Here is a 27,435-nt window from a genome sequence, read left to right on the forward strand (position 1 = left end):
ATAAGGTTTTTATAGAATGCGTTGTCGTAGAAACTTCAAAAGGGGTTCAATAAATTGTGAATTGATATGGCTAGTGTTCTTATTAATTGTCAAAAGCGATAGGAGGGTGAATACCCCCCCCCCCCCACGCCCAACATTTCCCCAAACACTTCTGATCAACATTTTGACATAGCCAATTTGTCCAACGTAGTTGAAGGGTCCGGAAATTAGGTTTTTGAGTATGACAACCCCCCCCCCAAAGCCCTCAGGGCTAAGATTGTAAGTTGTGCCCTGGGGGCATATAATGTTTTTTATAGAAAGGGTTGTCGTAAAATCTTCAAAAAGGGATCATTGGATCGAAAATTAAGAGGGCTATAGTCCTTTTTAATAATCGAAAGTAATCGGAGGGAAAATCACCCCCGCCCCATGCCCATCATTTTCTCAAAAATTTCCGATCAGCATTTTGACATGACCATATTGTTCAATGTAGGTGAAAGGTCTGGAAATTATGGTTTTCAGGATGACAGCCCTCCCCTCATAGCTCTCAGGATAAGGGTCCTAAGTTATGCCCTTGGGGCATATAAGGTTTTTAAAGAAAGTTTTATCTTCGAAGCTTCAAAAAGGCTCATTCGATCGGAAATAGAGAGGAATAGTGGCTTTTTTAATAGTCGAAAGTGATCAGAGAAAAAAAAATTGAGAAAAAAAAGCCAAAAAAAGTTTTTTTTTTTTGAATTAAACTTCGGAGGCGGCTCATTGGATCGGTAACCAGACGCTCTAGTGCTCTTTTTAAGAGTCAAAGTGATGTGAGGGCAGCAACCCCCCTCCCCGCCCACACACGTCGTATTGTCTCGAAATGTATCTAATAGAAACTTTGAGACAGCCATTCTTTTCAAAATAGTCTAAATATCATATAACAAGGTTTTTGGGTTGACACAAACCCCAGAGATTAGGGACAACGGTTGTAAGTTGTGCCCAGGGGGTATTTAAGGTTTTTACGGAAGGGATGGCTGTTTAACTTTAGAAGAGGCTCAGTCTTCCTCCCTTAAAACGACTATGTCAATATAAAACGAACAGAAATTAATTACAAAAAACTTTTTCCACAAAATAAGTTTTTCAAAAAAAAAGTAAAGAACTCCATTAAACCAAAAATGAATCAAAAATAGAATCAAATAATCTACCAAGCATAAAGCTACCACAAATCAGTATCAATAAATAAAGGAAAAAAAACTCAAACCGAGACAAACTCAAACTCAAAACGAGCAGAAATTAATATAAGTAGGGTTCTAAACCCCATGCTTTCTAGAAGCCAAAATATAATTTGTATTTTACTGAAAAAATCCTTTTAAATGTTTTCACTTTTATAACTTTTAGAAATAAAAAATTAATTAAGATTTTCAGGAATAAATATCAGCATATATGTATGTATGTATGTATATATATATATATATATATATATATATATATATATATATATATATATATATATATATATATATATATATATATATATATATATATATATATATATATATATATATATATATATATATAAATATATTAAACTGACAATACATATTTTGTTTTAGTAAATTCATTTGAATTTTTTCAGTAAAGCACAAATTATATTTTGGCTTCTAGAAAGCTTGGGGTTTAGAACCCTACTCATATCAATTTGTGCTCGTTTTGAGTTTGAATCTGTTATTTATTTTAAGTTCTTTTTTTCTTTTTTTTTTCATTTATTTATTGATACTGATTTGTGGTAGCTGTATGCTTGGTAGATTATTTGATTCGATTTTTGTTCATTTTTGGTTTAATGGAGTTCTTTACTTTCTTTTGAAAAACTTATTTTGTGGAAAAAGTTTTTTTAGTTAATTTATATTAAAAACAGAACCATAACTTTTAATTTAGAATTGAATTAGCTCCTTTATAAGTTTCAATGATATTTCTAGCTATTGCAGAGTGGTGACCCCTGTGATATTGCTTATATGCCCTTTTGAAAACCTGCATTCATACAGTTTTTGTTTAATTAAAACTTCTCCTAAAGTTCCCTAGAAGTTTCATCTTAATACTCTTAGCGTCATTAGCTACAGTAACCGTTGTGGTAGCATTAAAAGTATAAACATAGTGCCTTCTGGCTAGTTCAAAATCCCCAAAACTTACCCTTAATGGTCTAACTGAATAATATAAGCTGTTCTTCGGAGATTGCTTTGTCACCTTTTGGAAAGTCCCCATGCTCATAGTTTGTTTTGATTTAGTTCAACATCCGCCTAAATATTCTTTAAAACCTTCGCCTTAATAGCCTTAGATTGCGTTGTAGCAATAGTTGTAACAGCATTAGCAGCTGTATGCACATAGCACCTTTTGTTTATTCCACATCCCCTTCAACACAAGCTGAAAGTTTCAGCTTAATACCATCAATCGTTCCTGAAGCATTTCTGATGCGTACGCTTGACAACCTATGTGGGCATAGTGTGTTTCGAATTAGTTCCACACAGGCTCTATATATCCCAAGTTTTTCACCTTAATGCCATTAATTTTAATAGTAGTTAATAGCAGTAGAATTGCTAGTAGTAGTAGTATTAATAGCAGTGGAATTGCTAGTAGTAGCTTAAACTCTAGTGGCAGTAGCAGTCATAGAAGTAGTAATAACAATAACAGTAGTAGTAGTATGAGCAGAAGCAGTAGCATTATAATGCAAATGTTTTCTTTTGGTTAGTTCGACATTCCTCACAACAAGCCCTGTGAGTTTCAATTTCACACGCCAAACTGTTTCTAAGATATTGCTGTTACACCCTTTTGACAACCTGTATACATACGTCGTGTCGTGAATCAGTTCACCTTCCCCCTCAAGATTCCTTGGACGTTTCATCTTCATACCCATAGGCATAGTTTAATAGCAGTCATATTAGTAGTACTGATATTACTAGTAATACTATTGAATAGCGGTAGTACTAGGAGCAGCAGTAGTATTAACATTTTGCCTTTTGGTCAGTAGAACATCCCTCTCATTAAGTCCTGGAAGTTTCAACTTAATACAATTAGCCATTGCTATGAGATTGCTGATGTGTCCTTTTGATAACCTGTATCTTCATATACTCCTTGAAATTTTCATCTTAATGCCCTTAACCTTACAATTAGTTGCAATAGAATTAGTAGTAGTATTAAATGCAGCAGTAACAGTAGTATTAGCAGTAGTGTACCCATATTGCCTTTTGGTGAGATGATCTTCCCCTTAATAATTCTCTGGAAGTCCAAACTTAATACGCAAATCAATTCTTGAGATAAGCTATTTTGTCAATGTGCATGCACATAGTGTCTTTTGATTTAGTCCAAATTTTCCCTCAATAATGTAAATGGAGTAGTCTGGTAGTACTCTTTTATCATTTCCAGAATTTTCCAAGTCAATATACTCAGTTATTCCTGTGTTACACCCTTTTGACAATCTGTATGCACATAATATGTTTTGATTTAGTTCAACACTCCCCTTAACATTCTCTGAAAGGCTCACCTGAATGCCTTTCGTCTTTTTGGAAAGTCCAAACATGCATGCCTTTCTCAATAACATATACTATGTGTAAACACAAATTGCCTAACTTACAGCACTTGTCCTGAGGACTGTGGGAGGTTGACATCCCCAAAGAAATAATTACTGGACCTCTCAACGATGCTGAACAAAATAGCTCTCTTAAAATTTGTATCGGATGTGTTTTGCGGAATGATAGGATTGGGGGGGGGGCGGCTGATTGTCCTCCGGCCATTTTTGCATCTAGAAAAGGGCGCTAGTACTTCCGACTTTCATTAAAAGAAGCCCTATCCAACTCGTTATTTATACAATCAATCAGTCTATAAGCAACTTATATACCCCGGGGCATATTGTGCCACCCTCGCCCATGGGTTCTTGGGGAATTGTGTCCGCCCTAAATATTTTCTTATATGATTTTTGGACTATTGGTAACAAAATGGCTATTTCACAATTTCCATTGAATACGTTTCGGAAGAATAGGACGTCAGGGAAGGGGGGGGAGGCTAGTTTCTCTCCGTCATGTTTGACTCTTAAAAGGTAACTTGAACCATACATTTCCAATCAAATGAACCTTTTTTAAGGTTCACACGACCATCCTTTCCATAAAAATCTTATATGCCCCTGGGGTATAACCTACAACCCTCACCCCCAGACTCTGGTGGATTCTGTCTACTCTAATGGCCTTCGTATATGGTCTTTGGACTATTTTCGAACACATGGCTATCTCAAATTTCTATCGGATGCATTTGGAGAAAATTCAAAATGGGGGGGGGCGCCCCCCGATTACTTTGACTCTTAAATAAGGCACTAGAACATCTGATTTGCAATCCAGTGAGCTCCCTCCGGAGTTTATACGACCACTCTTTCCATAAAAACTTTATGCCACTCTTTCCATAAGTAATCCCATCGTGGCATAACTTACAACCCTTGCGCAGAGGGCCTTGGAGGGGGGGGGGGGTATCATCGCCAGAGACATAATTTCTAGACCTTTTAACTACGCTAAACAAAATGGTGATCTTAAAATTACGATTGGATGTCTGTTGGGAATTGATGGGCGTGGGGGGGGGGGGGCTTGTTGCCTTCCAATCACTTTTGAGTATTAAAAAGAGCACTAGCCCTTTCAATTTCCAATTGAATGAGCCTTTTTCGAAGATTCTACGACAACAAATGGTAATCTCAAACTTTCCATCAGATGTATTTCGGGAAAATACGAGGGGTGAGGGGGATATCTCCCCTCCAATCCCTTTGAATCTTAAAAAGGGCACTAGAACTTATGATTACCAATCCAATTAGCCCTTTCCGAAGCTTATGTGACCACCCTTTCTATAAAAACTTATATGCCCCCAGGACATAACTTACAACCCTTCCCCTGAGGGCTGTGGGGGGGGGTCATCCTCAAAGACATAATCTCCGGACCTTTCAACTACGCTGAACAAAATGGTAATCTCAAAATTTGATTGAATGTGTTTGGGGAATGATGGGTGTAGGAGGGGGTTGATTGCCATTCAATCACTTTCGATTATTAAAAAGAGCACTAGTGGGGGGGGGAGGGTTGTCATCCTCAAAGACGTAATTTCCAGACGTTTCAATTACGCTGAACAAAATGGTGATCTCAAAATTTTGATTGGATGTGTTTGGAATTGATTGTCTTTGGGGGGGGGGGCGTGCTGCCCTACAATCACTTTTGACTATGAAAGAGGGCACTAGCCCTTTCAATTACCAATCAAATGAGCCTCTTTCGAAGTTTCTACGACAGCAAATGACAATCTCAAAATTTCTATTAGATGCATTTAGGGAAAATACGAGGTGTGGGGGGGTATCTGACCTCCAATAACTTTGAATCTTAACAAGGGCACTAGAAATGATTATTACCACTTCAATGAGCCCCCTCCGAAGTATATACGACCACCTTTTCTATCAAAAACCTTATATTCCCCTAGGGCATAACTTACAACCCTTCCCCTGCGGGCGGGGGGGGGGGGGGATGTAATCCTCAAACACATAATTTCCGGACCTTCCAACTACGCTGAACCAAATGGCTATCTCATAGTTTTGATTGGATATGCTTGAGGAAAAGATGGGCGTAGAAGGGTGGGGCTGATTGCTCTTCCATCACTTTTGACTATCAAAAAGAGCGCTAGCCCTTTCCATTTCCAATCGAATGAGCCCTTTTCGAAGTTTCACCGGCAACTCCTTCGATACGATACGTCCTAGTCTAAAAAAAATGAATACATAAATAAATAATACATTGTACCCACATCGCTCTTACTTAGGCAGCGCTATTGTGCTACCTATGATTCTAACTATCCGACTGTTAAGTACAGCAGACTATTGTGATTAAGTACATATCTATTAAAAATTCTTCATGTTCAATGAGAACCAAGCCTTGCTAATGATTTCCAGTTTGTTTCTTGTTCTTCTGTCATTTCCTGTCCCTTTTTTGAATACAGCTTTGGTTGGATTAGGGGCATTTTACAAAGGGTGTTCTCTGATTTATACTCAGTTAAAGAAACAGAAAAAAATCCTTACTCTAAGTTGTTTACTATTAATAAAAGTAATTGAGCCTAATTTGGATGCTTGAATTAATATTTACTTAAATTTAAAAAAAACATTCTGGTCTATGGCTACTGACCAAGTATGTTTATTTCTGCTGGCTTCTTATGCACAAATTGCAATGGGTAACAGAACAATGTGGCGTCACTTTGACATCGCGCGCGTACATAGGCTAACCTAACCTATGATTTTGGTATTTCTGTGCAATAATGTGGAATTTGGTAACATGTGTGTATGTTTGTGTGTGTGTCTGTGTGTGTTTGTGTGTGTGTTTCGACTCTTGCATAAGAAAACCTTAAAATTTAGTAAATTGTCAAACGTTGTCAAAATGTAACCTGTTAGATTAACTGAGGTATTGGACCTTTCATCTATTCCGAACAAAAAAAAATAACTAGTTGAAGTTGTGTTTAAATTCTTCATCAACATAAAATCAAAAACATGAAAATTAAGAAAATTGTCAAACAATATCAAAATGTAACCTCTTAGTTTAACTGAGGTATTGGACCTTTCATCTATGCCGAACAAAAAAATAACTAGTTGAAGTTGTGTCTAAATTCTTCATCAATATAAAATCAAAAAAATGAGAATTAAAAATTAAATAACAGCCTTCTTAACAATTTAATTTTGATAAACAGTGGAAATTGGTTTTCTTCAGTATTGTTTGTGAATGATTAAAGATGGTGACTGACAAAAACATTTTGAAACTAAAGAAAACCTTAAAATTTAGTAAATTGTCAAACAATATCAATGTGTATCCTCTTAGCTAAAGTGAAGTATTGGACCTTTCATAAGTGACGAACAGAAGAAAATTTTAAACCACCTTCAAACTATTTCAAAAGTAACTCTTCAAACAACATCAAGTATTAAGTTAAAAGTTTTAATCAAAAACCTTTAGTTTCTAGAGTGTCCCTACTAATAAACTAATACATTAAAAAAAAAATTAATTTGATAAAACTACCTAAATAATTTCATCAGATACGCCAGCACTCATAAATGATCCTTTTGAAATTCTTCAAACAATATCAATTCTCAATTTAAAATTTTGAACCAAAAATTTTTTGTTTTTCGAATTTCATTCCTGAAAAACTAATACATTAAAAAAAAATGAAATTTATAGTACCACCTAAATTATATCCTCAGATACGCCAGTACTCATAAACGATACTTTTGAAATTCTGCTAACAATATCGATGCTCAAGTTAAAAGTTTGAATCAAACCCTTTTAGGTTATCGAGGGTCCTTAGTGAAAAACTACTACATTAAAAAACTCAAATAATAAATCCCAGGAACCTAACGCCCACGAAGATCTAAAAAACTAGGTCTGAAAACCCAAACAGCTAATTAACTATTCTAATTCATGATTTCAGGCACGTAAAACCACAAAATACTAAAGTTAACTTCTCAAATAATAAACCCCAGGAGTCAAACACGCACGAAAATCTAAAAAACCTAGGTCTGAAAATCCCCAAACAGCCAATTAAATATTCTAATTCATGATTTCAGGCAAGTCAAACTATGAAATAGTAAAGTTAACTTCTCAAATAATAAATCCCAGGAACCTAACACCCACGAAAATCTAAAAAACTAGGTCTGAAAACCCAAACAGCTAATTAACTATTCTAATTCATGATTTCAGGCACGTCAAATCACGAAATACTAAAGTTAACTTCTCAAATAATAAACCCCGGGAACCAAACACCCACAAAAATCTAAAAAACATAGGTCTGAAAACCCAACTTGGACTTGCAAACAGCCAGCCGGACAAACAAACAAAAAGAATCAGACATGTAAACAGAGAGAGACGGGTAATTTAGACATTCAAACCAACAAAGATAAATTCTTGAACTTGCAAACATCAGCCCAGGCTTTCCCCTTGAGGTAGATCCCGTTTATTTTCGATTATGAGTATTTTTGGTTTTCCCTCCAAAATTAAACCCCCCCCCTCCCCTGCCCTCAGAAATGGGGGACAGAAGGGCCTCTGAGCTTTATCCTTGAGGCAGATTCCCGTTTATTTTCGATTCTGAGTATTTTTGGTTTTCCCTCCAAAATTGACCCCCTCCCTCTCCTGCCCCTCAGAACGGGAACGAAGGGCCTCTGAGCCTTGCCCATGAGACAGATCCCGTTTATTTTCGATTCTGAGTATTTTTGGTTTTCCCTCTGAAATTGACTCCCCCTCCCCCACCCCAGCCCTCAGAAATGTGGGAACGAAGGGCCTAAGAGTCTTCCCCTTGATGCAGATCTTGTTTATTTTCGATTCTGAGTATTTTTGGTTTTCCCGACAAAATTGACCCCCTCCCTCTCCTGCCCCTCAGAAATGGAGGAACGAAGGGTCTTTGAGCCTTCCCCTTGAGGCAGATCCCGTTTATTTTCGATTCTGAGTATTTTTGGTTTTCCCCCTGAAATTGTCTCCCCCTCCCCCACCCCTGCCCTCAGAAAAGCGGGAACGAAGGGCCTCTGAGCCTTCCCCTTGATGCAGATCTCGTTTATTTTCGATTCTGAGTATTTTTGGTTTTCCCTCTGAAATTGTCTCCCCCGCCCCCTCCCCGGCCCTCAGAAATATGGGAACGAAGGGTCTTTGAGTCTTCCCCTTGAGGCAGATCCCGTTTATTTTCGATTCTGAGTATTTTTGGTTTTCCCTCCAAAATTGACCCCCTCCCTCTCCTGCCCCTCAGAAATGGAGGAACGAAGGACCTCTGAGCTTTGCCCATGAGACAGATCCCGTTTATTTTCGATTCTGAGTATTTTTGGTTTTCCCTCTGAAAATGACTCCCCCTCCCCCCTCCCCGGCCCACAGAAATGTGGGAACGAAGGGCCTCTGAGCCTTCCCCTTGATGCAGATCTCGTTTATTTTCGATTCTGAGTATTTTTGGTTTTCCCTCCAAAATTGACCTCCCCCTCCCCTGCCCTCAGAAATGGGGGAACGAAGGGTCTTTGAGTCTTCCCCTTGAGGCAGATCCCGTTTATTTTTGATTCTGAGTATTTTTTGTTTTCCCCCTGAAATTGACTCCCCCTCCCCCACCCCTGCCCTCAGAAATGCGGGAGAGAAGGGCCTCTGAGCCTTCCCCTTGAGGCAGATCTCGTTTATTTTTGATTCTGAGTAGTTTTGGTTTTCCCTCCAAAATTGACCTCCCCCCTCCCCTGCCCTCAGAAATGGGGGAACGAAGGGTCTTTGAGTCTTCCCCTTGAGGCAGATCCCGTTTATTTTTGATTCTGTGTATTTTTTGTTGTCGCTCTGAAATTGACTCCCCCTCCCTCTCCCCGGTACGCAGAAATGTGGGAACGAAGGGAATGTTAAAGGCTATGTCAAATTGACAATACTTATCAAACATCACTTGTGTATTATACAGACCACATCGGAAAGGTAAAGCTAGGTCAAGTCGCAATGTCATTCTATCGTCGTTAGTCATTTTAATAGACTGTCGATGCTTCAAATCTATAACAAATTACTCGAGTAAACAACTCCTTCGGGGTTACCTTAAATTCTACTCAGCTCATCCCTTTTTTTTCTCCCCCTCAATGCTAATTAGTCACTCATTGAAACTAGACACGCTTGTTTAATTAACAACAATCTTCGTTATCTTTATAATTGTACAATTTGTGAGTCTGTTTTTGGCAAAAATGTCAAATACTCACTCTCTTTGAAAAACTAAACCAGACTATATCCACCAAACCAGACTATATCCACCAAACCAGTCCTTGCTATAGCTTCCATTGAATTCCATATGCCATGTGAGGGAGCTCTGAATCTCTTTGAAAAGGTGTAGAGCTTCTATAGAATAACGTAAAGATTCCTATAGCTTCAAGCAAATAACACCGGAAGGAACATAAAAGGCCCCAAATAGCACAGGAAGGAACGTAAAGGCCCCAAATCCATAGGTACATGCTCTGGAAAGGTGCCATGGAAAGTAAAGGCCCAAAAACTTATAGTTGACGCAGAAACCTGTCTGGTTGGCCCAGAGACCTGTCTGGTTGGCCCAGAAACCTGTCTGCTTGGTTTTTTATAATTCCATATTAATTTGACAACAATAGCAATAATCAGTCTGGTAATCTGCCATGGAATTGTGCCAGGGAACGTAAAGTGGGCAAATAACACAGGATGGAACATAAAGGCTCAGAAATGGAACCTCTTACTCTACTCACAAGCCTCTGAAAATACTGCAGTCTTTCTCATTTTGTAAATAATTGTCGAAAAAAGTTAAAGATATACCCTTTTTTTGGGGGGGGGGGTGCTTAAGGTTGCTCTTCTGTTTTTTTTATGTTTAGGGGACAGAAACCCTGAACTTGCAGTTCAATTTTATGTTTGAAGGGAAACAAAATTAATCAGTTGTAAGAACAAGCATCAAAAATAAAACTATGAACTTTTCCACTTGATCTAGCTGGACAGAGTCATATCTGAAATCATTTCCAAGCTTTTTTTTTCTAGTACTGATAGTCTTTGGATAACTATGAGAGCATGTGGAGTTGTATTAGATATAAGGGACTCTATAGATTTGAAAAAAAATTGAAAATAGATGATTTATTTAACGGAAAGTTAAGTTAAAGTATTTTTCGTTGGCTAGAAACAGAAGATTATTTCTACATCCATAGTTTAAATGTTTTCTGTTGTATAGATAACTTATTTAACAAAAATTATGACCTCTTTCCAGCAGTAATCGCTTTTTGTTCGCATTTCCTGATTTCAAGAATAATGGTTGTTTTAAAGTTCTTTTTGTCGCTTCTTAAGCATCATTTGCTTGTGCAAAAGGGCAATGCCACAAATTACTCTAAAGTTTATTCTGGCATGATTTTTCTGCTAAGTTTTCAATACTAGAACTTGTCCGGAAGTCTTTATTTGAATTATGTTACCCAGGGGCTTCGTTTGGGGGGGGGGGGGGAACATATGTGGAGAAAAAATTTTTATACATCCCATGCCCCCCCCCCCGATAAAATGTTTGAGATTCGCCCCTGATGTTACCCCTTTAGTTGCTGCGATGCCTTTCGCATTTTCATATAAGGATCAATTACATGAATGGTTATGGAAACATTTCAGGGTGTACCAGGTCTGTTCCCAAATTTCTTCTTGTGAAAAGAGGTAGGCCTATAAGATAATTCTGACACATTATATAAGATAATTATCTTATATAATGTGAATTGTAAGATAATTAAGATAATTCGTCCAAAAAGGAGAGCTGTGATCTTACCTAATAGCAAAATTCAGTTACAATATTGAAACGTTTTTTCTTCATTTGTTTTTCTTCATTTTGCTTTAAGCATATTGAATCTATTGTGTTTTGTTTTTTCAGGATGCAGCTCATGATTATACATGGTGAATTGTGTATCTCGTAATTTCTCATTTTTTATTTTTATATTTTTTGTTTGTTTGATTTATATCCGCAATGCACTTAAGACGGACAGGTAATATCTACCCGAAATATATGCCTCTTTTATAAATTCATCTAATACTCAGGGTCTATTTTAGTATTTGTATTTGAGATACACATTATTTCCAGAAAAAAATCTGCGAATTTTTTACCAATGTTTCACAAAATTAAGTGATTAGGACACTTAATTTCAGATTCTTCACTTTTAGCTGTAGTTTTGCGAGAGCATTAAAACATTGTATGAATCGCTAGTTAAAATAGAGAAGAATAAATGTTCTTCTCTGCTGTAACTAGCCTTATCTTTCCTTTACAATCCAAATGAATTTTGTTCACTGTCATTATCAACTGAATTTTAGAGCACTTCAGCAACTGTTGAAGATCTAGACTCTAGAGCAACATGTGAATTACTAATTACGTCATTAACGTATTCGTATTCATTCGTATTTTAATTCATATTTTCTCAAGTAGTCCATCCGTTTATCTGTGTCTCAACTCAGTTTCACGGAACTACAAAGTCATATAACTGCATAGTCACATGGAGCCGCAAAGTCATATAAAGAAATACTTTCAAGACCTTTTATCTGTTTTTAATATACAAAATCTGCGTTCTCGACGAAATTAGGATATGATGTAGACTACCGTGAAATTGTATCATCTCCCGTAGAATTACTTCTAAGAACCTTGTTTAGGATCAAGTGCGTTTAAAGTTTACAAAATTAGGTTACAGATCATTTTTTTTAAATGTTTCTTGCCAAACTTGTCATTTCTCATAAAATCAGCTTTAGGGTCTCCCTTCAGGATGATTGATAAGGAATATAGTAAGTAAACTTTATGCATTATTTTGATGAGTGATACCGCCAGATGCACCATTGTGTGATTTATTAAAACAAGACTGAAACACATGGGACAATCAGCGAATGCGAACACACTTTCTATCCCTTTAGTCAACAAAATGAAAGCACTGCTAAATTAGAGGGTTCGCCGTCTTGCCACAATCCCCCCCCCTCCATACACTACTGTTTTGTGAATACTTGGATGAGAGTCACGATTGTGATTTAGTTTTCCCCTTTGTATTTTTCTGTAAAAGGATATAATTTTATTAAAATTTTAAGGAACACTACATGCCTTGTGACGAACCCTAGATATTGGAACACTAGACATTGAAATTCTTTGTAACCTGACAATCTGTCTCCATACTCTCCATTCCTTCCGCCGCATGATTTTACTCTGCTTAAGGCTTATGATCCCTGCGGGCATGCGATTTTGCGATAAGCCTACAGCTGTAACTTACACCGTAAGGACAAGGTACTTATCAGGTTATATCAACGCATTCGGCAGGCTCAGGTGCATCCGCCCATCAAGCTATATATATCATGTTTCTTCCGCTTTTTTTAAAGTTATTTAAACTTACTTAAAAAGCAAAACAAAAAAATGTCGAACATGGATATAAAAATATATAAAAAGTAAAAAAACATGTTTTCCAACATATTTTTTATTCTAAAAAAGGGCAAAGTAAGTTCCAAAAATGTAATTTGGCAGAGAGTGGATCTGAAATGGAGCTACTGAATAATAGCAAAATTGCCGTCGTTCTTTGAAACATTAGGTTTGGCAGAAAAATAACATACCAAAAACTTTTCAAACTTTAGAGGAGGGGGGATTTTTGTATTATTTTTTTTAATTCGTCACTGGAAATACAAAAAAAGCCCTTTTCAATGAAAAGCCAAGAAAATGGTGTTTTCAGAGTCAACGGGGGAAGGAGGGGAATATTTGGCGGCAAAAACATGTATGAAGCAGTTAATGATAAAAGTTAGGAATTCATAGCATAAGGAACACAAATTTAAATACAGGTCTTTTAACTCATGCTGATTTTTTTCCTCCAGAATGTCAGATACCTCCAAAGGAGAGACCCGAGGCGCATGCTCTGGCCTGCGAGCAGAACTGAAAGCTTGTATGCTGGCTACTGATTGTGTGAAGATAGATCGCAAAACACCGAAACAGTGCATCATGGAAAATGATCCGTCTATACCAGAAGTATGCCATGGACTAAGAAAATCTTTTTTTGATTGTAAACGGTCTCTATTAGACAACAGACAAAGGTTCAGAGGAAGAAAGGGCTATTAACATTGTTATGTTGAATAGTTGTACAATTTAAATTTAGAAAATATGCTATAGTATTTCTATTAATCTGTGCTTCTTATGTTTGTTTTAACTTAAATAGGGAAGTTAAAAGATTTTGATTTTTGCATTTATAACGGAAATATATAAAAACCATAGGTAAATACTGTGTTTGGGACAAGAACGTTAATTGTTTTCTACCGTGGGTTCATATAGATGGTGACACAGGAACTACATTCGCTTGTCACAGCAAATTAATTGCCAACGTTACCAATTGTAGGTGCTTTTGATTTATTGGAGTTGAAAAAATCAACTTTCATCTTGCAACTGCGCAGTTTATTCGGCAATTTTATGAAAAACAAGCGTGAAAGATGAGAGGGATTGTGTAATTGAAAATGGCTGTAAAAATTGTGTGGCGTAAAAATCCTCGGGAAGTTGACAGCAACTTAAGTTGCATACTGACGCAACAGCTGGATGTTGCCAATCAAAGCGCCTTTTTTTTTGTTTGAATCTAGGGTTAAGCTACTTTTTTTTCGGAAGTTTAGTCAGAATCTTCTATCGCCTATAATTTTTCTATAAAGACTTTTTTGCTTGTTTCGCAAAATTGTTTTGTTGCGTTTTTAGTGCACACAGTTGGGAGATTTTCCTGGCCGGTAAAAGTTTACAGGTCAAAACGAAAATTTAAAGGTACTAAAAAAAGGATCATATTCATAAATTCTGTAACAGAAATTATTACGAATAAAAAAAGAACAATTTAACCCAAATTTCACCGAAAAAAACCTGTTCAAAAACCATGGGTGAGGAAAAAAAATTCCACCTGAATTGGAAACTCAGTGTGTACAGTCATATATAACATTTATATATTTATACATTTATTTCAAACATTTCGTTTTTTCGTAGAAAAATAGATCTGATTGTGTACCTCCTTGGGATTATTGACATAATCTTCGTTCTTTAAAATCGCACTTCAATAAGCGTCAAAAGCCAGCGTAAGACTGGAAGACAAAAGTAAGGCAGGAACTTTGTAAGTAAAAACAGTTTTTACCATCAATTATAAGTGCAACTTTTGAAAAGATCTAGCTTTTCATAAGCTATAATGGTAGTTCTGACCTCCCTTGTGCCTGGGGCCAAATCTTGATTAGCCCCTCCCCCTTGCCGCCCACAAAATTTTCAGGCCAAATTAAAAAAAAATAATTTATTAACACAATTATTTTCAATTTATTAATTAATTAATAATTTTTTTTTATTTTATTATTTAATTATTAATAATTAATTTGTTATTATTAATTAATTCAGTTAATTATTATTATTTAATCTTTTTTCAGTTTTAAACTATTTTTACTTTATTAATCAATTAATATTTATTAACTATATTATTTATTAACTGCGCCCTCTAATTTATAAATAAAATTTCAAAATTACAAAATTATTATAACAGTTAGATTATTTGTTTGAAATTTTGCGCCACTAAAATTTCTGCGCCCAGGCCAAGTGCTCCCTCTGCCCCTTCCCTAAAACCGCCTCTGTGCAAAACTATGTTTAGTAGTTTTTCTTTAATACATTGGTTTAATTGGTTTGGAATTAGATGTGTCGAGGACCTTCTATAAGATTTTATTTGTAATATGATAAGATATAAACAGTAAATGTAGCTGTATTCTGGATAGATTCAGGCTATCGACTGTAGCCTTAGGTTCACACAGAGGTTCCAAAAGGAACAAAATTTGCCTACCCCCTCAATTTAATTGCCAATCTCAAAAATTACATTTGCCTTGTCAAGCAATTTATCAAGATACGAAAATTCAACTTATGTTAAGCAACATAGTAATTTTCCCAGCATTTTTTTTAACACAAGAGCAACAGCAATGGAAGACACGATTAGCATTGAAAATGATCTGACTGAGAAGCTCATTATGACTACCCAGTTTAATACAGTTAATTGTGAGAAAAGGACATAAAAAGGCGGTTTTGGTTCGAAAGCATGTGACTAAAACATCATCCTGATCCATTTCAACCTCGCTCTTTCAACTTTGAATATTTCCCAGTAATTGTTGAGCGACTTGAAAATACTATGTGGACAAAATGGGAGCTAAAATTGCTCATTGTGCGATTGACGAATATTTTCCATTGCAGAAATTTTATCATTTTATATAAGCCAAGGGCAACAAAAGGGCTTACGAAGTAAGCTAACTAAATAGTTGGATTGTAAAATCAGCCATATGATTGTAGATGTCATTGACGATCCAATTTTGAATATCTAATTTCGTTGAAAGCTCTAAAATCGGATTGTAATTTAGATTTTCGGGTCGATAATCCTACTGTTAAGCAAGAGGTGTATTAAGGTGCCTTCAAGATTCATATTTATCGGGAATTACAATAATGAAGTAAAAAAAAAAGTTTCAGGAATTAAATAATAAAAAGAACAAGAACGTAAAACTTTAGGTTTCAGAGGCATATGCAAGTATTTTTTACTAATAAAGATGGCTTAATAAGAGACTACACTGCCTTTTCATTTATGAATAAACTGAAATCAAAATATTTGAAAGGGGCAAAACTTTCAATAAGACAGTGAACTTTAGCTTTACGTCTTAACGGGGAAAAAAGGAAAGACAAATGAAAAAATCAAGGAACACATCCATAAGAAATTGGGAATAAACAGAGGCGTTGCACAAAAAAAGGAAATAAGCTCCCACCTGATAAAGTAGAGTCTATCAGGTGTTATAAATAACTATAAAAAGTTATCTTTAAACTGGTTCTATATAATTCATGCACAAACATAAGAAAGAGTAACAGTCATGCATATTATGTACATCGGATCTTTATCTCTGGTATGGCATTCTAGCAAAATGATAATAAGCAGACTTATACAACAATATGTTGCACCCACCTTGCCTTGTGTTTGGGCTTGAAATGTCATATTGGACTTGTTTGAAAACAACAATTGTAGTTTATCAGGTCTGAGTGTCCTTCGTTTAGAATTTTTTTTTCTTTCAAAGTTCACTGCCTTATGAAAACTTTTACTCGTTTTCAATTTGTTTTTATTTCTATTCAATTATAAAAATAACTACAATTTTAATTTCTACATTTTAAAATAACGCCTTCATTGACAATCGGCAGTTGAACGCCAGATCATTGGATTGTCAGAATTTGCGTTTCCATCGCTGACAAAATGTGTACATCGAGATGTCCGTTAGGACCGAACTCTAGAAGGAAATTTTTTTTTTATTTATCCACACATACACAATATAAAATCTGACACAAACAAAATGTATTTAGGCAGAATAGTGACGCCCCTTAGAATATTTCCGATAGTTTAACACAACCCCTAGATGATTTTCCGTGGTTCTCTAGATATCGCATTGATTGTCCAAGACGCTCAAACTGCCTTCTCTGTGTTTCACTGGCATGACTAGCACTGCTGTTTTTCTCTCAAAGATTGCTGTCCTCCCTGACAATCAAACGAAGCGTCTCGCATTGAAAAGAGAGAATTTCAATGCCATATTTGGATACTATGAGTCTCTAGAGGACTATGAAATGTGGGGGTCTAGAAGATTCCCACTGCCACTGAGTTGTAAAATTATAAAATTTGTTATAAAATTTAACTTTAATTTTTAAAATTTGCCCATTGTTTACGTATAATATTTGTTATTTGGAAGTTTGCGTAAATTTTTCGGGTGGGGGGGGGGGATTTTCTTCTGGGATGATTTTCTACTGGCAAAATTTTCCTTGGGGAAGGAATTTTCCGAGGGGTGAACTTTTCAGGGGAATTTTACACTGGGGGAATTTGCTAGAATTCCTGTACGAAGTTCTTTTTCTTTGTCTTACTTTCTCTAGGCTGACTCAATTTTACGTGTGGAAATGTTAAGGGTAATTATCGGCGGTAAGTTTTCACCGGGATTGAATTGCCTGGCGCCCTAGAGGATCTTTCCATGGGAGGGATTTTCTCATGGAGATGGAGCCAGATTTCTTGGCATTATTAAAAAAACATCAGAAATTAAATTAAAAAAAAGACTAACCAAAAGTAATCCCCCCCCCCATCAACACCTTGCTCTTCATGTTAAAGTTTAAATTTTGTACAAATTCTTTAATAACGACTCCTGGAACACAACGGTCGTTTAATTAGAACAATAAGAAAGTGTTGTGAAAAGTGTGAAGAGCGAGGTGTTGTAGAGGGGATATTCTCTTTCATATACGTAATAATTTCTGTTCGCTTTAAGTTTTAATTTTGCTCCTTACTTTCAGTTGAAAAAACATATTTTTTTTTTTAATTTAATACAAATCATGAAATCCAAGTAGGATATTAACGGAAAACGCTTATAACATCGCCCTGTACTTCTAAGGGTGTTCCGTGTTTTTAAGAAATTTAATTATATAGTCTTCCGTGTCTCTCAGACATAGACTTCATAGAAAAAGGTGTTATTATAGGATTCTGCCTTCTCAGTTATAATCCTAACAAAAAAATTGGTAGTTAATAATTTACACATTTTGAAGACAAAAAGATCAGTTGTTTTTCTAATTAAAATCAACTTTGAAATATACAATAGGTATTTCATTGAAAACATTTTTATCAAACAGTTCGTGGTAACGATGGCTCAATAGTAACTGAAACTCTAAAAAACAGAATTTTGATACCAATACATACATCAAAATAATTTGATTTTTATGCTGATTTCAAATATATAAGTATCATCAAGTTTAGTCTAACCCATCAAAAGGTACGAGCCTGAGAATATTTACCTCATTTTTGAAAAAAGGGGAAAACACCCCCTAAAAGTTATAGAATCTCAATGAAAATCACATCATTAGATTCAGCGTACCAGAGAACCCTATTTTAGAGGTTTCAAACTCATATCTGCAAAAATTTGGAATTTTTTTTTTGCCTATTTGCAAAATAATCTTTTATTTTCTTTTTTTTTTTTTTTTTGATCTTAACAGGGGTAATTACACCGACCCAGTAGTCTTAGAATATCGCAAGAGGGCTCAGTCAAGAGGAAATTAAAATTTCTAGTGCCCTTTATAAGTTACCGAAAAATTGGAGGGCAACTAAGCCTCCTCCCACGCTCATTTATTTCTCAAATTGACCCGATCAAAATTTTGAGATTTCCATTTTGTTCAGCAGAGTCGAAAAACTAAAGACTGCGTCTTTAGGTGTAAAATGACCCCCCAGAGTCCTCGGGGGAAGGGCTGCAAGTTGTGAACTTTGCTCATTGTTTGCATATAGTATTTTTTATTGGGAAGTATGCAGCCATTTTGGGGGGGGGGTCGCTTTGGGTGGTTTTATATGGGGAGAATCTTCATTGGGGATGCCAATTTCTGGGGAGTAAATATTCCAGGGAAAATGTCACTCTGGGGGGTTTTGACAGAATTACTATACGAAATTCTTTTTAATTGTTGTACATTCTCTTTGCCAAACTTTCTATGTGGAGATGATCCGGGGGAATTATCCAGGGGCTTTTTTTACGTGTGTTTTGTTTTCTGGGAAATAATTTCCACGTAAGGGGGTATTTCTGAAGTGATCGAGAAAACGGTTAGAGGTTTAAGTCTTATTCAAATGAAAGAATGCTAAGGAGAATTTTTTAGGGTTAATCGTCTACAAGCAATTTTACAGGTAAGGCGGATTCTCAGTGAGGATGGAACTGTCTGGAGGGAATTTGAACGGGGGAAGGTGCACTTTACGTTGGATTAAATTTCCACGGAGAAGTTCTCCGTGACGAGGAGGGGTATATTTCAGAGAGGGTGAGCCAGATTTACCGGCATGATTTGAAAAAGGAACAGAAATTATGCCATATATAAAGGGTTGCTCACTCCTCAATACCTTACTCTTTACGCAAAAGTTTGACTGTTTACTAAAATTGAAACTAGGGGGTCGTTTAATTAGAATAGGAAGCTTTAAGTGATAAAAGCTTTAGCGTAAAGAGCAAGGCATTGAAGAGGTGGCAATCCTTAATATCCGGAAAAAATCTGCCAAAACTAATATGCAAATTTTGTCTTAATTTTTCATGTACGGTGAGTCAAATTCTAACCTTCATTAGTTGAAAAACGTTCAGAAACTAAATAATAAAAAACAAATTTTTCTTTAACTGAAACAATAAAAAGCTGTAGCGTAAAGAGCCGGGTGAGGAGGGGACAGCCCCATTCATATACGGAACAATTTCTGTCCGTAGTTTTAATGTCACTCCTTACTTTCAGTTAAAACAACTTGGTTTTTATTTAATTACATTAAGTAGGTAAGTATTCTTAAATGAATTTGTTTGGTATATGTAAAACCCCACAAAATACAATGTAATAGCCAATAAACAATATATGTTATTAAATTTTAATTATATTTTATTGATAATTTGTATCTTTGTCTAAGGTATTATTCACCAAGATTCACACTTTAACTTGTGAACATATACATAGTATGCATGACTGAAAGCTGCGTGCGCTCCGCCCTCTTATTTGGGCACATGAAAAAAACCTTTGCAATAACATTTATGACGAAAATTACGATTTGGAAGTTTATGCATTGCTGAAACTGGAAAACCGCAAAAATTTGTGATTCTTAACCTTTAATAAGTTCCGATACAGACACAACATTTTTTGGGACTTTGAGACAAGTTTTAGATAGGCAAATTTTAGGTGTATACGTGTTTCTAGCTTATTATTTCTTATTCCGAGGTGAAACCGTAATATGACTGGACTGTCCTGCAAACACAGTTTTTCATATACTTCACAATGTTTCTGTAGAGATTTCCATCATAATCCAAGATAGGACTGAGGGAAGAATATGACATTTCCTAACTTGGACCGTGCTGCAAATCCCGTGTTTACCTTGGAAATCGTGCATAACAGTGCTTTGTTTACAATGCCATCTCTTTTGCAAATGAACACTAACTAAAAGACCAGTATAATTTTTAATATTTACTCTATGTTTTCTTTTTGCTCATTATTTTTCGTTTAAGAGCGAATACGAAAATGTTATTTGATTTAAAATTTTATGTAGCTTAGGTTGAGATTTTAAGTTCTATTTAGATTGTATCACATAGATTAAAGTTATTCACAAAGTTCAACAAAATAAAGCTAAATGTATTTGTTAGATACACTGTAAACGTGGCTCAACATTTTTGTTAAAGCTCAAAACACAGAATTATTATCCACCTATTTATTTATTTATTATTTATTTATTTATTGAAAAACCCGTCAAATAATACAACAAGACGGAGCACTTAAAAGAAGAAAGAAAAAAACAAGACACAAACTATAACAAACTGAACCAACAAAGAAACGAATCACTGATTCACTGAATGAGCAGATGGGACCATTCGTGTAGATTTTGGCGTATTTTTCTATTATGCTTCGTTATTCGCCTAGCGACGGTGACGTCAGGGTCTGCGACTTTAAAATTTTCAATTAAATGCCAATTCCTATACCACGGAGGTAGATAAAGCAAATACTTCGCAAAACGGAAATACATTGCTCTGATTATATTCTGGTCAGTTTTACTGAGAAGTTTCCAGAAGGGCGTGGCATATAAAATATGAGGAAAAAGCGATGGTGTTATACAAGCTTGCTAGAAGCAGCCGGTTGAATCGGAGTTTGCATGATACAACTGAAGCGTAAGACGTTGAAATTCGTCGTTTAAGCTGTTCGAGGAGAAGTTTTCAGGCGTGAAGAATACACGAACCAATGGTTAAACCTAGATAAATGAGGTGATCCACTGGCTGTACACAGCTAGAGCCAAGAGCAATGGTAGGAACACAAGAATCAGTTTTCCAATTGAATAGGACGATTTCCGATTTTGAAGAGTACGAATATTTGGGCTTCACCGCTGGAAGCCTCTAGCAATTGGGAAAAAATAACAAAAGAAAACTACATCAAATAAATAATCACTTACGTAAAAAGATGACAAAGAAACAGAGACGCTATGCAAAAAATAAATTAATAAAAACGCAACAGACTCAGATAAACTAGTGTTGTTGTTTCCAAACAAATCCAACATAACATTTCACGCCCAAATACAAGGCAAGGTGACTGCTACATATTCTTGCGTATGTCTGCGCATCATTTCGTTAGATTGTCATACCAGAAGAAAGATCCTATATACACAATAGTGCATAGCTGCCACTCTTTCTTGAGTTTGTACGTAAATTATATAAAACCTGATAAAAATAACTTTTTATAACATCTGGTAAACTATAGTTTATAAGCTTTGGGTATGGGTTTCTTTCCTTTTTTATACCTTTATGTTTTTTTCACAATTAATTATGCTTGTGTTAATCTGTTTAAGCTACTTTTTTTCTTCCTACATCTTTCCCTTTTTCGCTTGATATAGCCATCTAGATGAGAAGCCGTAATACTTGGACTTTTGCTACTATTTGTATCATATAGCTTTTTTTGACAGCATTACTAAAAGTCTCAACTGTTCTAAATACCTTTATTTCAGTTTAATCGTAAATGGAAACGCAATTTAGTCTAAGAAATTATTGAGCCATCTTTGTTTGTAAAAATTACTTGGATATGCCTCTGAAACCTACAGTTTTACGTTCTTTTTATTATTTAATTCCTGTAAGTGTTTCTCAATTTATTTTACAATTTCCGATCAATGTGAATGTTGAAGACCTTTTTAGAATAAGATTTGAGAATCTTACTTAACAGTAGGATTATAAACCCGAAAATCTAAATTATTATCTACAGATAATAAATGTTTTTCGAAAAATGTTTTTTCGAAAAATGGTTTTTCGAAAACCATTTTTCGTAAAAGTTTTTCTAAAAATGGCTTTTCTTGATATATTCATTGAAAAACAAAATGAAAAAATAGAAAAAAACAACAAGCAACAAACAGCTCCCCTTGAATTATCCTACGGGTGCCGTCGGATATGTTGGCAACACTAGGTAACTTTACTCTCTGAAGATTTATGTCCATCCTACCTAGATCTCAAAGTTTGTTAGGATTTTAATTGAAAAATGGCTTTTTTTTATATTTCCATTAAAAAGTTGAAAAAACAACAATATTGTCTCCCCTACCTATATATTTTGAAAAAACATTTTTTGTAGGTTTTTGAAAAATTGCTTTTTTATATTCTCATTGCAAAAAATTGAAAAGAAACAACAAAGAGCTTTCCCTTGGATTATCCTATCCAACAGATTAACAGATTAAACAGATTAACACAAGCATAATTAATTGTAAAAAAACATAAAAGGTATATGAAAGGAAAGAAACCCATACCCAAAGCTTATAAACTATAGTTTACCAGATGTTATAAAAAGTTATTTTTATCAGGTTTTATATAATTTACGTACAAACTCAAGAAAGAGTGACAGCTATGCACTATTGTGTATATAGGATCTTTCTTCTGGTATGACAATCTAACGAAATGATGCGCAGACATACGCAAGAATATGTAGCAGTCACCTTGCCTTGTATTTGGGCGTGAAATGTTATGTTGGATTTGTTTGGAAACAACAACACTAGTTTATCTGAGTCTGTTGCGTTTTTATTAATTTATTTTTTGCATAGCGTCTCTGTTTCTTTGTCATCTTTTTACGTAAGTGATTATTTATTTGATGTAGTTTTCTTTTGTTATTTTTTCCCAATTGCTAGAGGCTTCCAGCGGTGAAGCCCAAATATTCGTAGTCTTCAAAATCGGAAATCGTCCTATTCAATTGGAAAACTGATTCTTGTTTACATTTTTCGAAAAATTATTATCTACAAATTCAATAATTATTATAGCCTACAGCCTAAGATCTTGCTTTTTGGCAATCCAAATGTGGCCAAACCAAAAGCAGGACATTCTCAAATAGAATGGGAAGAGGGCCTAAAAAAGGTTCAGAGGGTATAAGAAAGAAAGTAGCAACGTCAACAGGGTTGCCACCTGATGAAAATAAAAATCACTAGATTCTTGAAAATCTATATTCTTGAAATTTTATTTTTTCTCAAGCGAAAATTACCCTTGAAATTTTGAAAAATGCCTTTTTGCTTCTTTATGCAGAGAATAGAACAAAATCCTTGCTTCCTCCCTTTATTTTCCAAAACGGGTACCCTTGGCTTAAACCTCAATCACTGAAAATTGGTTATTGGTGATCTAATTGAAATTGCTTTTTCTTTCAAATTTTTTTTTCCTTGTCGATTCAAAACCCCAGTCTTTTTCCAAAAAATATAGGAACTATTTTCTTTTTACTCTATTTGAGCTAGTAGGCTATAAGCGGCAATTTTGAAAATTGCCTTTTTATATTTTCATGGAAAAAATTGGTCCTACCCTCAACAAATTTTGATAAGCATTGATTTTATTGCTTCTTTAATAAAAAAAAGAGGTGCTTATTAATTATACGGAACACACCCAAGAAGTAAGTTATGTTAATCCTAATGAAATATGCCAAAGTATAATAAAAAATAATACTTTAGTATAATATAAAAACACAATTTGGGCCATATATTCGCACATTAGGGTAAAGTAACCTAACTTAACCTAACTTTACTCCCACCCCTTAATGTCCAAATATATAACCCAAGTTATACAAGTCCAATACATTCTGTCACTCGTTATTTGTCTTTGTGGCTACGAAACTGGTTTCCATAGATTGTACATTATCCTTATTATGCTTAGCAAATTATCTCTAGCATACTGTCATCCCCAGACCTATCCTCAGGGGCTGCGTGGGTAATGTTAAATCTAAAGGTATAGTTTTGGAACCTTTCAAATATGCTAAACAAAATGGCTATCTTGTACTTTTGATCAAACAATTTTTGGATTAAAAAGGGACATGGAAGATGGACTAGTAGCCATCCGATCTTTTTGGTCAAATAAAACGGACACCAGAAATTTTAATTTTGGTTTAATTGAGCCCTCTCCCTATGTTCCAGGACCATTGGCTTGATACAATCGGCCCAGGAAGAAAAACAACAAATTAACATATATTGGTAATTTTTCTTCTGGCAAATAATATAAGATTCAACAATGTTGCGGATACGGGCTTGAAACCTCTACGGTAGGGTTATAATTCGATAATAATTCGATAATATATCGAATGATATAAAAATTTCGTTTCTAGAGTTTTGGTTACAATTGAGCTATGTCGCTCCATTCTTAGCTTGTTACCACAAACTGTTTGATATATTAGCACACAAACCCAAAAACTGAAAGAATAGGACGTTATCTACGCTTATTAGGTGTTTCAATTACAAATAAGAGAATTCGGAGAATTATTGGAGTTTGAACTAGATATTAGAAGTAAACATTAAAACCATTAGACAATTCCCAGAGTAGATACCCTTCCCCTTTTACTCCCAACCAAATTCAATTATCAAACTACAATTGATTTAATCTATCTAGTTATATTACAAATCCTATTACAAAAACTCCAAGTCCTATTTTCTTTTTCAATGATTTCTTTTTTTTATTTAGAAAATTAGATTTAATGTATACCTACCTTATTATTTTTCTATGACTCAATTTCTGTTCTATTTACTTATGAAAAGGGCGTATTCATATCCACCATTCACTCCACTTTCAAAGGTTTTAACAGAAAAAAATCTAATTTAGAACTGATAGATTATAGAGAGGAAAAAACAATAAATATGAAGACAAAAACTCGACCTGTTTAAATGTTGTGAAATAGCAAGTATAGAACACTTCCAATTTTGCGATTAAATGGGTTTGCCTTTTTATATTGATGATAATACTCTGGGGTATATATCTTATATAGAATTGTGGTGGTAAAAAATAATTTTAAAAGGGGGTTTTTTTGAATAAATTCTAATCTTGAAAATTTTATAAAATGTTTTTAAAAACTGTTTTGCGTTTTTTTTTTTTTTTTTTTTTAATTATCTTCTTTTATTTTTTATTAGACTTAATAATTAATATAAACGCGATATAGTCAAAAATAAAAAGATTTAGGAAAAAATTACCTGGTTTTATAAAAAAAACATCACTATAAATCACTAGCTAGAAGAAAATCAGTTGGCAACATAAAAAATCACTAGAAATAGTGATAAATCACTAGGGCTGGCAACCCTGAACGTCAAACGATGGAATAAAAAGTGAAGCTCTGAGCAGAATGGGACGGAGCAGGAGCTCACATAGCAGTGTTGGCCTCAGGTGGCTATGTGCTGTGATGGGTTGTCAGCAACAGAACTAGTATTTAAAACTTTCGAACAAGTAAAAAAAGGATCCAGTATGGAATTTGTGAAGCACCAAAGTCATTGATAATCATCTTGAAAGAAAAGAAATTTACAAGTTTTACTTCGTTTTTCAAACTTCAGGCTGAAAATCAACGGTTTATTTCAACAACGTTCTATTTGCTACATAAATTCATTAAAACATTTTCTATTAGCTCGCGGACCTTCAGTTGTTAGTAGAATTGATGCAAACTATCTTTTGGTAGCTCGGCAGAGCACGCCTTAAAAAATTAATGATGTCGCTGTACGCCCCTGCGTAAACCGTGGATTACTCCTGAGGGTATGTGGGCAACAAATTGGATGACGTCATTTTTATTTATTTATTTTGACTAAGGACTACGTTAGTTCTAATTCTAACTAAAGTTTTATTGATGTTAAATGTTTTAGTTCGGTATGTAGGGGGGGGGGAGATACCGATATGTTCCTTCCATTTCATAGCGTGCCCTTGCGAATAGTTTAAAAAAGCTAATCTGACTAACAATAAAAGCAAAGGTTTCTAGTTCAGGACAAATTGACAAACTAAAGGAAAGATCTTTCACTTGTTACCAGTGCCTCTAAAAATGTTCCATGTCTTACTGACGAATCATGTTTCTAAAAGTAGATTATTATTTCCTTTGACTCGACAGGTCTAGAATAAAGACGAAAATAACTATAAAAACCTATCTCAATAATCCATCACGTTGTGTCTTCATTGCTGGAAAGCATTAAGGTATCGTGTTTCTGAGTCTGATAACTACTTTCCGTGCACCTATGTAGTATATTTCTATAATTTTTCCTTGTAGGATAATATAGCCATCACATCACCAAGAAAATATGACTTCCTGGATTTGTGAAGGACAAATTTACCAAGTTGAAATTCCGGCAGAAACTAAGAGGGTTCTTAAGTAATTAAATAAGAAAAATTACCAACAGATTCAACTTATTGAACCTAAAATCAACTTTTTCATTTCAAACGACGGTAAAATATCCTTTGCCCGCTCCCAATGGATTAAGAACGAGGAAGTATGCAGGCAGGATCCGTGAATCACCTCCAAATTCATCATTGCGGTTAGTTCCTAAGATGCTTAGAGTTTTATCCAAACTGCATTTGTCTTTAAAATGCATTTCTTCCTATTTGCAGAACTACTTGTAAAATTTAAATTTTGATAGTAAATTTGTTTTGCTGCGTTTTGAAGACTCTACTTAAAGCTGCCCTTGTTCAAAATTTGATCAGAGGCAACGCTGTAGCGTAGCGTATAGTAAAGCCCATAAAGCTTCAATGTTTTATTTGTTCAAAGTAGTCCAAAAGTCAAACAGCTATAACTCAGGGGTTGATAAATTCTCCACATCCCCTGGTGTATATATTTAAATATATAAGGTTTTTGTGGAAGGGGTGGCCATGTAAACTTTGGAAGGGGCTCATTCGATTGGAAATTAAAAATTCTAGTTCTGGTGAGGGGTTCAACCTCAAAAACGTAGTTATTTGGTCTTTGGACAATTTTGAACAAAATGGCTATGTCAAAATTTTGACCAAATGCATTTGGGGTAAAAGGACATGGGAGGGGTTAGCTGATTGCCTTTCGGGTAAATTGTCGTCTAAAAGGTCACGTCGGAGCAATACAATGCCAAGATGTGGTAATTTATTTATCATTATGTCTTATGTCATTGTCGCCGCTAGACTACGACTACTATTGAACTAGCCAAGGTCAACATGAATGGATTGTAGCACTGAATCTAGACTATGAATTACTGCCCTGATCTAGGCTGTGCCT

The 27,435-nt window shown here is 35.0% G+C and overlaps 2 pseudogenes across 4 annotated transcripts in view; both read left to right on the forward strand.

Annotated features, from left to right (window-relative positions):
* Positions 1 to 13,605, forward strand: part of LOC148956217 (cytochrome c oxidase assembly factor 5 pseudogene) — a 144,745-nt pseudogene extending 131,140 nt beyond the window's left edge. For all 3 annotated transcript variants that reach the window (XR_016142745.1, XR_016142725.1, XR_016142737.1), the window contains one exon: positions 13,296 to 13,605. The product of XR_016142745.1 is annotated as a cytochrome c oxidase assembly factor 5 pseudogene, transcript variant X3 (transcript). The remainder of the gene's footprint in view (positions 1 to 13,295) is intronic.
* LOC148956218 (cytochrome c oxidase assembly factor 5 pseudogene) overlaps positions 1 to 27,435 on the forward strand; it is a 139,159-nt pseudogene that overhangs the window by 101,871 nt on the left and 9,853 nt on the right. The window lies entirely within an intron of this gene.

This window comes from Artemia sp. Qi Xiang Cuo, chromosome 1 (genome assembly GCF_049724085.1).
Source record: "Artemia sp. Qi Xiang Cuo chromosome 1, ASM4972408v1, whole genome shotgun sequence".
Taxonomy (NCBI): domain Eukaryota; kingdom Metazoa; phylum Arthropoda; class Branchiopoda; order Anostraca; family Artemiidae; genus Artemia; species Artemia sp. Qi Xiang Cuo.